Here is a 14,102-nt window from a genome sequence, read left to right on the forward strand (position 1 = left end):
AGTAGGGATGGTTGACTACCAATAAAAGGGCACCCTTTGGTCCCATGTTAAAAACAGGAGTCATAATGCACAGTGATATTGTGAAGGTTATATTGAATAATGTATATGAAAGTATACAGGGCCTCATACCCAAACAGATACAGTCCCATTTATAACTTAGAGCACCCTAGTTACGCTTTTGCATTCTTGTGATTCTCTATAGACCAATTTGTAATTGCACATAACTCTACCATATACAGATAAACTCATGAATACTTCATAATTTTTTTCAGAGTATAGGTTTCACTCTTCTCAGCTGAACTTCCTGTGGTCTTTGTAAAGGGCTGAAAAAATCGTCCACTTTAGTAAATACATGTTTCATTATCTATTGGGCATTAGGTATTAACTTAAATAATAATCTTATTGTTTTAATCTTCCCAATAACTCCTTAGTAAGTGGATAATAATATCCCCATTGAAAATGATGAAATTAAGAATTAGATGGGTTAAGTCACTTGCGCAATGTCATACAACCATGAATAGCTCAAGCTATTATTCAAAATCCAGTAGGTCTGACGCTGCTATTCTTTCCCGAATACCAGAGTGCCTTTCAAGTACTGTGCAAGAGTATTTGAACTGGAGGTCCAAGCGATGGCTGTAGTCATTGCCCTAGTGCTACATTCGAGTAGAACAAAGGAGCTTTATGGATTTGGGTATGAGACTCCATAGACTTTCATACATGTCATTCAGTATAATCTTCACATTATCACTGTGCATTATTACTCCTGTTTTTAAGATGAACCAACTGGAACTTGGCAAGGTTGAGTAACTTGCTCAGGGTCACACAGCAACAGGCAGATGCACATATCAAACTTCAGCTCTCCAACTTCAAGTTCTATGTTTTGCCACTGGTTATCATGCTTCGTTTTGCTACTTGACTCCGTGAGTGTCTATACACATACATGTGCACATCTGGTTTATCTCTTTAATTAGACCATAAGCTCTTAGAAGGCAAGGATTATATTTCATATTGATCTATATGTTACATTGTACTTTGTACATGTACATGGAACTACATCTTTACTAGCAGTATGAAAATGATTTAACATAAATGTCAAATCAAAACTGATTTCTAGTACTGTGTGGAGAAGTGACACGAGCTACTCATAATACGACACATGTTTTCAATATACTCTGGTACTTCAAGCTAGAAATCAAGAAAAAACAACACCCAAACTATTTTTATCCCAAATCAGGGACATTGAAAACAATCATTTGCTAAAAACTGCAGTGCAGTGTGAATTGAAAGTGTTTTATTAAGTTTTAATTGACATTTAAGAATATAAGAGTTCTTCAAAGGAGAAAGCTGTGAAAGATGAGATACTTTCAACCTTTGTATTAAGTATAAGGCAAGTGAACGGTCTATAATTAAAAGTAAAATGAACATGTAAAGCAGATTTCTAAAACAACGAAAATCTAAATGGAATTTAGATGGAATTTCTAAAACAATGGGTAGAACATGGCTGACAGAAATGGTTTGTGGTCCCCGAAACAAAATTATTTGGTGCAATTGGTAAGATGCAAACATCAAAAAGAAATTTATATAGAACTCAAAATAATGGCATTAATTTTTAACTCCATATAGCTGAAGCACACTGCATATGAAAGAAATACGTAGCTAAATAAACTGATGGCTGGGCCATGTTTAGTGTATTTAGATATATAAGGCATCAAAAGAATATGTGAAAACTGAACTTTTTTTTATTTTGCTATTTCATGCAAGTGTTCCAGATTACAGCAAAGCACAATAACTTTGCATGACTTATCAATAATTCAGGCCAATATATTTATATCGTGAGTTTATTTTTCAAAGATTCATGCAAGCTTGTGTGAAATAAAGCAAAGTTGGCTCTAGATAGGAAATAAGGAAATTAATCACAACTGGATTGTTCAAAAAATGCACAAATAGACGTGTCAGGAAGCTGACAGAGGTAGAAAATATTGACAGAATATAGGTTCATGAAGAGGACACATGGAGTGATTCTCTTCATTCTGAGATGGCAGAGACAGAAGACCTATTGATTTCCTTAGGTAGATCATCTGTTTACCAAGAGAATGAAATAAAATTCTGGTAACTGCATTCTATTGGAAATTATCTGTCTCGGCTCTCTTCTTCTCCCTGTTCGACAGAGAGCCACATCTCCTGGTGCAGTGCCAGCTGCATCCTGGAGACACGATGGTGAAGGTCAGAATAAACGGATTTGGCGATATTGGGCATCTGGTCACTGGGGCTGCTTTTAATTCTGGGAAAGTGGATATTGTCACCATCAATGACCCCTTCGTTGACCTCAACTATGGGGTCTTACATGTTCCAGTATGATTCCACCCATGGCAAATTCCACGACACAGTCAAAGCTGAGAACAAGAAACTTGTCATTGATGGAAAGCCCATCTCCATCTTTCAGGAGTGAGAACCCGCCAACATCAAATGGGGTGATGGTGCTGAGTATGTTGTGGAGTCCACTGAGGTCTTGACCATCATGGAGAAGTCCGGGGTTCACTCGAAGGTTTGGGCCAAGAGGGTCATCATCTCTGCCCCCTCTGCTGATGCCTCCACGTTTGTGATGGGTTTGAACCATGAGAAGTATGACGACTCCCTCAAGATTGCCAGCAATGCCTCCTGCACCACCAACTGCTTGGCCCCTCTGGGCAACGTCATCCATGACAACTTCTGCATCGTGAAGAGACTCATGACCACAGTCCATGCCACCACTGTCACCCAGAAGACCGTGGACGGCCCCTTTGGGAAGCTGTGGCGTGATGGCCGAGGGGCTGCCCAGAACATCATCCCTGCTTTTACTGGCACTGCCAAGGCTGTGGGCAAGGTCATCCTGGAGCTGAATGAGAAGCTCCCTGGCGTGGTCTTCCGTATCCCCATCCCCAACATGTCCATTGTGGATCTGACGTGCTGCCCGGAGAAAGCTGCCAAACACTTGATGACATCAAGAAGGTGGTGAAGCAGGGGCATCCTGGCTACACCAGGGAAGAGGTTGTTTCTTATCACTTTAACAGTGACATCTACTTTTCCACCTTTGATGCTGGGGCTAGCATTGCTCTCAGTGACTTTGTCAAGCTCATTTCCTGTTATGACAATGAATTTGGCCATAGCAACTGGGTGGTGGACATTATGGTCCACATGGCCTCCACGGAGTAAGAGCTCTCTGGACCACCAGTCACAGCAACAGCAAGAGGGAGAGGCCCTCAGCTGCTGGGGAGTCCTTGCCCCAAACACACTGAAAATCTCCCTGCTTCTACACAGTTTCCATCCAAAACCCCCTGAAGAAGGGGAGGGGCTTGGGGAACCCTACCTATCAGGTACCATCAACAAAGTATACTGTACCCAGCAACCCCCCCACAAAAAAAAGAAAAAAGAAATCATCAGTCTCTTCTTAAGTTCAATCATCATCATTTTGATGTTCAAACTGTCCCTATAACAGACACAAACTTTCAGCTATTAAGTCTCGAAAACACATGGAGGAAACTTATACCCATATTTCTAAATGAAAGGAGCCAGTCTGTAAAGGGTACATACCGTAAGATTCCAACTATATGATATTCTAGGAAAGACAAAACTATAGAGATGGTAACAAGATCTGTGGCAACCAGGGATTCGGGTTGATGGAGGGAGGGATGAATAGGTGGAGCACGGGAGATTTTTTAGGGCAGTGAAACTATTCAGTATGATAGCCATGGTGGATGCATGACATTATGGATTTCTCAAGACCCATAAAATGAGCAACACAAAGAGTAAGCTTATCATAATGTAAGCTATGGAGTTTTTAATAATAATGTTTTCATATTGGTTCACCAATTGAAAAAATTTGGCATAATAATGCAAGATGTTTACACTAGCGGAAGTTGTGTGGGCAGGGAAGGATCCCTGTGCTTTCTATTCAGTTTTTCTGTAAATCTAAAATTACTTTAAAAAATAAAGTCTATTAATTTTTAAAACAATCTTCTTCATGTAGTGTTAGATTTACCCATAAGTATTTCATGTTGTTTGGGTGACTGTGAATTGAATTTTGTTTTAAATTTCAGTTTCCAATTGTTCATTGCCAGTACATGGAAATAGGTTTGCGTGTTGATCGTATACCACGCAATCGTGCTAAATTCACTTATTTCTTCCACAAGTTTTTTTTTTCCAGATTTACTGGAATTTTTCTACACAATTAGCTTGATTATGAATAAAGATGATTTCATTTGTCTCTTTCCAGTCCGTATATGCACATACACATACACAGCTCATAGCTGACTTTGCAGGAATGGACACATTTCATTAAATGACAAATATTAGAATGTTTGGAAGTTATCTGCATAATGTACTTCTGTCACTATGAATTCCTTTCATAGGTTATATTTTTAAGTGACAATCATAGCTACATCCAGAAAATAAAGTCATTTTTGATGGATGTGTGCAATGACCCAAATACTTAAGTAACATCTATAAAAGGACTTTGGAACTATCTAGATAGAGATAATTGCTTTTCTCATGTTCTGCAGATTTCCTGCAAAAGATTGCTCAAATAATGTCAACACTGTACCTGGTAAATGCATCTCAGAAAGAATATTACTCAATCATTCTGATATGGAATTAAAACAACATAGAGTTTGAGTTGAACTGGGAAGAAAAGACATATTCTTACTTTGATTTCATCACTTACACAAAAGTGATCAATGATAGCCCATCATCTAACGATTCTCAAGATACCAGTTACACTAAAAATTCTGCATCTGATTTGAGTTCCCAGTAGACTTCAATGGAAAGAACAATCAAGAGAAAGAAAATACCCAAGTAATTGGTATTCTCAAGAGTAAAAAACTACACTACCCAGTAACCTGTGATAGATAATCAACATGCAGAATTCTTTTGTGGTTGTTTTGAAACTGTTTTAGGGAGGCATATTTTGCATATCATAAAATTCTCCCTTTTCATGTATAATTCAATGACATTTTTGGGAAAATTTATTAAGTTTGGTATAACTACTAAAACCATCACCGTGAATCAGGTTTACATTTTCATAACCTCGATAAAAAACTTCATGCACATTTACTGTGAATCCTGTTATCCACCACTAACATACCAGGCAACCGCTAGCCTCCTTTCTATCTTTATAACTTTGCTTTTTTGGATATTTCATATAAATGGAATAACAAAATATGTGGTCTCTATGTCTGGCTTCTTTCACTAAGCAAAATGTTTTTGAGATGTAGCATGTATTAATTTCTTTTTTTAAACTTTAAATTTTTATTTGTTTGTTTGTTTGTTTGTTTGTTTTTAAACCACCCTATTGAAGAATGATTGACATGCAAAAAGCTATACATATTTAATGTGCATAACTTGGTGAGTTTAAGATGTGGCTGTTTTTTTTGTTTGTTTTGTTTTGTTCTTTTTGTTTTCATTTTTAAATTTACATCCAAGTTAGTTAGCATCTAGTGCAACAATGATTTCAGGAGTAGATTCCTTAATGCCCCTGACCCATTTAGCCCACCCCCCTCCCACAACCCCTCCAGCAACCCTCTGTTTGTTCTCCACATTTAAGAGTCTCTTATGTTTTTGTCCCCCTGCCTGTTTTTATGTTATTTTTGCTTCCCTTCCCTTATGTTCATCTGTTTTGTCTCTTAAAGTCCTCCTACGAGTGAAGTCATATGATATTTGTCTTTCTCTGACTAATTTCGCTTAGCATAATACCCTCTAGTTCTATCCATGTAGTTGCAAATGGCAAGATTTCATTCTTTTTGGTTGCTAATACTCCATTGTATATATATACCACATCTTCTTTATCCATTCATCCACTGATGGACATTTGGGCACTTTCCATACTTGGGCTATTGTCGATAGTGCTGCTATAAACATTGGGGTGCATGTGTCCCTTCAAAACACCATACCTGTATCCCTTGGATAAATACCTAGTAGTGCAATTGCTGGGTTGTAGGGTGGTTCTATTTTTAATTTTTTGAGGAATCTCATTTCTTTTTATCACTGAATCATATTCCATTGAATGGATCCACCACATCTAATTTATTCATCTGTAAGTTGATGAACATTTAAGTTGTTTATAACCTTTGATTATTATGAATAATTAATTATACTATTAAAATTTGTTAACAAGTCTTTTTGGGTGTGGACCCAAAATATTTTCAATTTTATTGGGTATATGCTTACAGTAAAATTCCTGGGGGGGCGCCTGGGTGGCGCAGTCGGTTGAGCATCCGACTTCAGCCAGGTCACGATCTCGCGGTCCGTGAGTTCGAGCCCCGCGTCAGGCTTTGGGCTGATGGCTCAGAGCCTGGAGCCTGTTTCCGATTCTGTGTCTCCCTCTCTCTCTGCCCCTCCCCCATTCATGCTCTGTCTCTCTCTGTCCCAAAAATAAATAAACGTTGAAAAAAAAAAAATTCCTGGGTCATATGGTAATACTGTGTTCAATTTTTTGAGAAACTGCCAAATATTTTTTCAAAGGAGCTGTGCAATTTTATTCCCACCAAGAATGTATATGGTTTCCAATTTCTGTAACACTTGTTACTGTCTGTCTTTTTGATTATAGTCTTCCTGTATATACAGATATATAGAGTATATAGAAGTGTTTTATTGGATTTTTATTTGTTAATTTCTTCCTTGGTAAAATGTCTATTCAAACCTTTTGCCCATTTTTTTTTCTTTTTTTTTTTTTTTATGAAATTTATTGACAAATTGGTTTCCATACAACACCCAGTGCTCATCCCAAAAGGTGCCCTCCTCAATACCCATCACGCACCCTCCCCTCCCTCCCACCCCCCATCAACCCTCAGTTTGTTCTCAGTTTTTAACAGTCTCTTATGCTTTGGCTCTCTCCCACTCTAACCTCTTTTTTTTTTTTTTTTTTCCTTCCCCTCCCCCATGGGTTCCTGTTAAGTTTCTCAGGATCCACATAAGAGTGAAACCATATGGTATCTGTCTTTCTCTGTATGGCTTATTTCACTTAGCATTACACTCTCCAGTTCCATCCACGTTGCTACAAAGGGCCATATTTCATTTTTTCTCATTGCCACATAGTATTCCATTGTGTATATAAACCACAATTTCTTCAGGAAACCATCAGAACCTTAGAGGAGAAAGCAGGAAAAGATCTCTCTGACCTCAGCCGTAGCAATCTCTTACTCGACACATCCCCAAAGGCAAGGGAATTAAAAGCAAAAGTGAATTCCTGGGACCTTATGAAGATAAAAAGCTTCTGTACAGCAAAGGAAACAACCAACAAAACTAAAAGGCAACCAACGGAATGGGAAAAGATATTTGCAAATGACATATCGGACAAAGGGCTAGTATCTAAAATCTATAAAGAGCTCACCAAACTCCACACCCGAAAAACAAATAACCCAGTGAAGAAATGGGCAGAAAACATGAATAGACACTTCTCTAAAGAAGACATCCAGATGGCCAACAGGCACATGAAAAGATGTTCAGCGTCACTCCTTATCAGGGAAATACAAATCAAAACCACACTCAGGTATCACCTCACGCCAGTCAGAGTGGCCAAAATGAACAAATCAGGAGACTATAGATTTTGCCCATTTTTTGATAGGATTGTTTATTTGCATTAAGGTGTAAAAGTTTTGTGTATTCTGGGTACAAGTCTTTATCAGATACATATTTTTGCAAATGTATTCTCCCTTTCTGCTGCTTGTCTTTCTTAAAATTAAACTTTTTATTTTGCAATAATTGTAGATGCACACGAAATTTTAAGAAACAATACAGAGATCCCATATACTCTTTACCCAATTTCCCCAATGGTAAAATCTTGCAAACTACAGTATGATATCGTAAACAAGGATATTGACATTGATATAGTCATATAACAAAACATTTCTATTACCACAAAGACTTCTTATGTTGTTTTTTTTTTAGAGTTTATTTTTGAGAGAGAGAGAAGCAGAACATTAGCAGGGGAAGGTGCAGACAGAGGGAGACAGATTCTGAAGCAGGGTCCAGGCTCTAAGCTGTCAGCACAGAGCCCAACGCAGGGCTCAAACTCACAGACCATAAGATCATGACCTGAGCCAAAGTCAAATGCCTAACTGACCGAGCCACCCAGGCACCCCTTATGTTGCTTTTTTAAATAGCCACATTGATTTTTATCCAACTCTACCCCTTCCTTAACCCCCGGCAACGAGTAATCTGTTAATTTTTTTGAGTTTTTCTTCTTTTGTTGTATGTGCTTTAAAAAGTACTTTTTTTTAAAGTTTTCATTTAATTTTTATTTTTTAATATCATTTATTGTCAAATTGGCTTACGTACAACACCCAGAGAACCCCTTTCAATATTACTCTTGTAGCCACAGTTTTTGGAAATCCTCCCGATTTAAAAAAAATTTTTTTTAAATGAAATTAGTTTTTTTTAATTTGACTTATTTTTGCTTTTCATAGGCCAGATGCCATCATATGGCTTCAGTGTGTTCTACTTCAGTATCAGAGACGAAACGAAGTGGCCGTCAGATTTCTCTAGAGTACTCATATAATAAAAGAAATGGTTGGGGCGCCTGGGTGGCGCAGTCGGTTAAGCGTCCGACTTCAGCCAGGTCACGATCTCGCGGTCCGTGAGTTCGAGCCCCGCGTCGGGCTCTGGGCTGATGGCTCAGAGCCTGGAGCCTGTTTCCGATTCTGTGTCTCCCTCTCCCTCTGCCCCTCACCCGTTCATGCTCTGTCTCTCTCTGTCCCAAAAATAAATAAAAACGTCGAAAAAAAAATTAAAAAAAAGTATGCTTAAAAAAAAAATAAAAGAAAAGAAATGTTTTATGAAGCCAGAAGACCTGGCCTTATGACAGATCCTCCAGGATGGTTTAGGTCAGTAATTCAGGGTAGCCAACTGAAACACGAAGAATATTAGATGGTACCTGCACTGGAATAGCCATCCTGTCCAAATGCCTCAAAAGATTGCCGGTTGATGGTGTTAAAAGCTATTTTTTTTCAGTGGTCTAATCCAGTCTCACTTCAGTTTTAGAATAACTTTTTCATGAGTTGCTATAGGCATACCCTTCCATTAGTCAAAGAAGTTTCCATTGTAAATCTGACACCAGGTATTTATATGAGAATCAATGTTAAACTTGGTTGAGTTATATCACTATAATTAACGAGTATAAAGACAATTATTTAGGCAATGCAGCCTTAAATTCATTTTCCTTCACCTATGCTCTCTTCCTTTTGTGCTCTTAAGAAAATGGAAGTGACAATATTTATTAGTCAGTATATGCTAGGTTATGCTGTGATAATATACAACTTCAAAATCTCAGTGGATTAAAACAAAAAGGCTCATTTTTTCACTCACACAAAGTGTACTGCTAAATAGAATATTGAGTGAAAAAAGGTAAAACCAAGCAAATATATATCAGACTTCAAGATCAGGCAAAATTTAACTACATAATATTTAACAAAACATATATATAGGGTGAGAAAATGCATATGTTAATTACATTGACTACAGCAATAATTTCACTATTTATATGTTTATCAAAACATCATTCTGGGGGCGCCTGGGTGGCTTAGTCGGTTGGGTGACCGACTTAGGCCCAGGTCATGATCTGTCAGTTCGTGAGTTCGAGCCCCACATCGGGGTCTGTGCTGACAGCTCGGAGCCTGGAGCCTGCTTCGGATTCTGTGTCTCCCTCTCTCTCTGCCCCTCCCATGCTCAGGCTCTGTCTCTCTCTGTCTCTCAATAATAAATAAAACTCTAAAAAAATCATTCTGCATACTTTAATATACACAATTTTTATTAAAAATATCATTTAGGATAGTGGTTCCCTTTAGGACAGATAGTGCATAGACAGTCGTTATCTTTTATTCTTTATATCTTATGTACAAATATAGTACACACTTTTTACTGTGTGCAATATTTCATAATAACAGTTGTCCAAATGGTACATCATCAATGATAAACTTGAATTTTAAAAACATTTTTTAGAGGGGCACCTGGGTGGCTCAGTCGGTTAAGCTTCTAACTCTTGATTTCGGCTCAGGTCATGATCTCACAGTTGACAGTATGAGCCCCACATCGGGCTCTGTGCTGACAGTGAGGAGCCTGCTTGGGATCCTCTCTCTCTCTCTCTCTCTCTCTCTCTCTCTCTTTCTCTGCCCCTCCCTCACTCGTGTTCACTCTATAAAAAATAAATAAACTTAAAAAAAGTTTAGAGGCCCTGTTTAAGAGTAATAAGTAATGACAACTATAGCTAGTTTGTAGTACTTAACTGAGATAACAGTCTAACCATAGATCCCCCCCTATTGTGAATGTTTCCATAAATTCTATAGACAAACTTTATATTTGTGAATGACATAAAGAAGCAGTATATGACTGTAGTTAACATGAACTAGAAGCAAAATGTCCCAGATTTGATTCAAGTTACAACAAGCATACCTACCAATAAATGAAACTGTAAGGATACCTGAAAACCAGGAGGCGTGAGGTCTTCATTCACTTTAACAGTTAACTGAACAATTAGTCCATGATCATCACCGAAAGGAAAAAGTGGGGTTCTTTTGAGACGTGGTTCTGTGTGAAACTGCTTGACAAGTGACAATCACACAAGACTCCAGAAAGTGGCATCAGCTCTTTTTTTCCCCCACAACAGCCTAGCATAAATGCAAGGTCATGATATACATCCAGGGGAATATAGATTTGTTGGGAAAGTTCACAAACATAATAGTTTTCCCTTTAAAATTAATCTATACAAGAATGGAAAGATGAAAGACTGTAATATCTTCTAGACTGGGATCTCCCTGAGGTCAAAAGCAATCTTTTACCTCAGACTAACAGGGTAAGGTACATAGTACATACTCAGAAAACTTTTGTAAAATGGCATTAAGTTGATCCAAATTAAGACCAATGTTTTTCAAGTTTCCCCATATGTGAGTCATCTTACTACCTATCCTGTCTCTATCTCTACATCGATATCTATATCATCTATATCTATATCTATATCTATATCTATATGATCTATGTCTATCTACCTCTATCTATCATCTATATAAAACATTCTCTGGGCATGGAAACTCGAAGAACAATAGCACAGAAGCCTGAAATGGTTGACTCACAGGGAAACGACTAAGTCACCAAAATGCTATAATGTGGGCACTTAAACTATCGAACATGAGGATACTCACACTTATGGGCTATAAACCCTCATAAGTAGTTTATGAATGGCACTTAGGGAGCCGGCAAACCTGGCTACATCAGAAATACTTCAGCAACTACAAAAAGCTGTTCTTTTAAATAATTACTATGTGACAGCCCTCTAGAATTATTAGATTTGGGCTGTTGCTGAACAAGATGTAAAAGCCAAAATGTATACATCTATAATGGACTGATATGTAGAGCAAGTAGGAAAGGATACCACAGAGTAGCTTAAAAAAAGTATTCGAGGGGCGCCTGGGAGGCTCAGGTCAAGATCTCAGGCTCCGTGCTGACAGCATGGAGCCTGCTTGAGATTCTCTCTAAACGAACGAACAAACAAACAAACAATTTTAAAAAAGCATTAGAAATAATGAAACTAAGCCTGAAGGAGTAAAGTAGAAGTTTTTGAAGCTTAGTGACAAAATTGAAACTAAATATCCCTTCCGCCATGACACACGTAGAAATAGGACACCCTTTCCAAAAGCCCAAAGTAGAAATGTGACTTGAAATTTGTCCTCAACAATAACCAAGAAGACTCTGTGGTTTAAACACTTAATCTGGACAATAGTAGTTGAAAAGGGAATATAATGGGGTTCTTGGGTGACTTTAGTTGGTTAAGAGTCCCATTCTTAATTTGGGCTCAGGTCATGATCTCATGCTGTGGGTTCGAGCCCTGCTTCGGGCTCTGCTTTGACGGTGTGTAGCCTGGAATTCTCTCTCTCCCTCTCCCTCTGTCTCTGTGCCTTTCTCCTGCTCTCTCTCTTTCTCCCTCTCAAAATAAATAAACTTAAAAAAGAAAAGAAAAGGGAACATAACTCATCAGTTTGCTAGATGTCATGCCCTTCACTGGATACCGGACCAAATTCCAGCCATCTGAAAGATAAAATGTAGAATTCTGGAGCTTTGAGAGCATTGGCTTAAATTACCGTATTTTATCTGAGGAAGCCGAGTTTTCTCATAGGAGTTCACTGACTTGTATTAGGGCACAGCCAGTGGGCGAACATAGCTGGGACTAAGACTCTAGACTCCACGTCCAGTGCCCTTCCTTTTATGCACTTTAAGTTCCTTTGGATCGTGTAGTATAGGATCAGAAAAATCTGTCCTTAGCAAAATTTTGAAGAAGGAACAATTTGGCCTTGGCCTCCCTGCCCATTTTCTCAGTGTCTTCCTCCAGGCGCTCAGCACTCCTGTTGGGCTCACAAGTCGGGACCACGGCACTGCATGTGGTCCAGTCCTTCTGGGCAACGCTTTGAATTCCAGACCTTTATATTCTCACTCCCCAGGGTTGCTGCAGTTTTGAATGTAAGAAAAAAACCCAAGACTGGAATTTCAGGCCACAGAAAGGCTTAGAAAGGAAGGGGACATTTGTATATTCTCAAATCACAAGCAGTTTCATATATAAAACTACTCCCGTGGCATTCACACCTATGACAATATATATGTATATATACATATGTATATATATGTAAATATATATGTATATATATGCATATATATGTAAATATATATGTGTGTGTATATATATATATATATATATATGTATATATGTATATATTTACAGTTCCAAAGGTAAAAGTCAACTTAATATTTTCCACAGGTGCTCATGCAAGCCCTGAGTACAGAGTCCCAGATTGCATCGCTGATGAACATTTGCAACAAGGTTATTTCAGGCAACTTAATGACCCCACGGCTCAGCAATCAAATCAATTGTTTGGCAATTGTTCGGCACCTGACCTTTAACTAGACAAAAATGTATGTCCCTGACAAATCGTACTTCCTGACAAAAAAAAAAAAAAAAAAAAAAAAAAAAAAAAAAAAAAAGAGGAAAAACTGACTAGAGCATTAGCAAGCCTGAGATAAGAGATCAAATTACCTTATAATTTAATAAAATATATAATCACTTTTTCTTGCCCACAAATGCATCAGTACACCTACAGATTCACTTCCAGACACTACAGTCAAGCTACTCCAACTGCACTAGAAAGTCTAAGACCTCTCGTTTTTACATTAAGTATAGCTTAATTAGGAACTGTTGTAGAATATGGGTTTATCACACTCTTTCTCCAGTGACAGTGTATGTCTCTGTTACTACTTTTCAGAATGGCAGTTCTCTCCATCCCCAAAATCTAAATAAAGAAATTTGATTGTGTCACTAAAACATATTGCCATGAAGTATTTTCCACCACATAGGTGAATAGAACTCTGGTTATAACAGTGCCACCATTTAAAGGTGTGTTTTTTAAAAATAAGTCATAGCCTTGCAGACAGTCAAGGTCATATATATATATATATATATATAGGCTTATTTATTTATTTTGAGACAGAGAGACAGCGAGCAAGTGGAGGAGGGGCAGAGAGAGAGGGAGAGAGAGAATCCCATGCAGTCTCCGTGTTGTCAGTGCAGAGCCCAACGTGGGGCTCAATCTCAGGAACCTTGACATGACGATCTGAGTCGAGATCAAGAATCAGATGCTTAACCCACTGAGCCACCCAGGTGCCCCAAATTAAATACATTTGTATGATGTGAACAATAATGACCTTCTCTTAAAGGTCGCTGCTGTGACTGGTCAGTACAGGCTCTGAAACCTATAGTAATAGCTCACAGCCAACACCCTAATTAACAACTGGGTCCATGAGGCCCGCCAAGTGTCCACGTTTCTCTGGGCATGGCCTGTAAAATCATTCATGCGTTTGCCTACAGTGATGGCCAAATAACATTTCTTGTAAAACTTTCTTCCTCTCTCTTTCTCTGAAAGTAACCCTGTGCTTTGAGAATTGTTTCTGACTCTGCAAACTGAAAGCACAACTGGGTTAGTGAAAGAACCTTCCTTCAGTTTCCATTTGAGTTCTGTATTTGGAGAGAGAAAAAAGACGATTCGGCTTGTCTTAATTATGCATGAGGCCTGAGTCCCTTACTTATTAATTAG

General features: G+C 38.2%; 1 pseudogene; it reads left to right on the forward strand.

Moving 5' to 3' along the window:
- Window positions 1-2,199: 2,199 nt before the first annotated feature.
- On the forward strand, window positions 2,200-3,255 carry LOC115507269 (annotated as a pseudogene).
- The last annotated feature ends 10,847 nt before the right edge of the window (window positions 3,256-14,102 follow it).

This window comes from Lynx canadensis, chromosome X (genome assembly GCF_007474595.2).
Source record: "Lynx canadensis isolate LIC74 chromosome X, mLynCan4.pri.v2, whole genome shotgun sequence".
NCBI classification, from domain to species: domain Eukaryota; kingdom Metazoa; phylum Chordata; class Mammalia; order Carnivora; family Felidae; genus Lynx; species Lynx canadensis.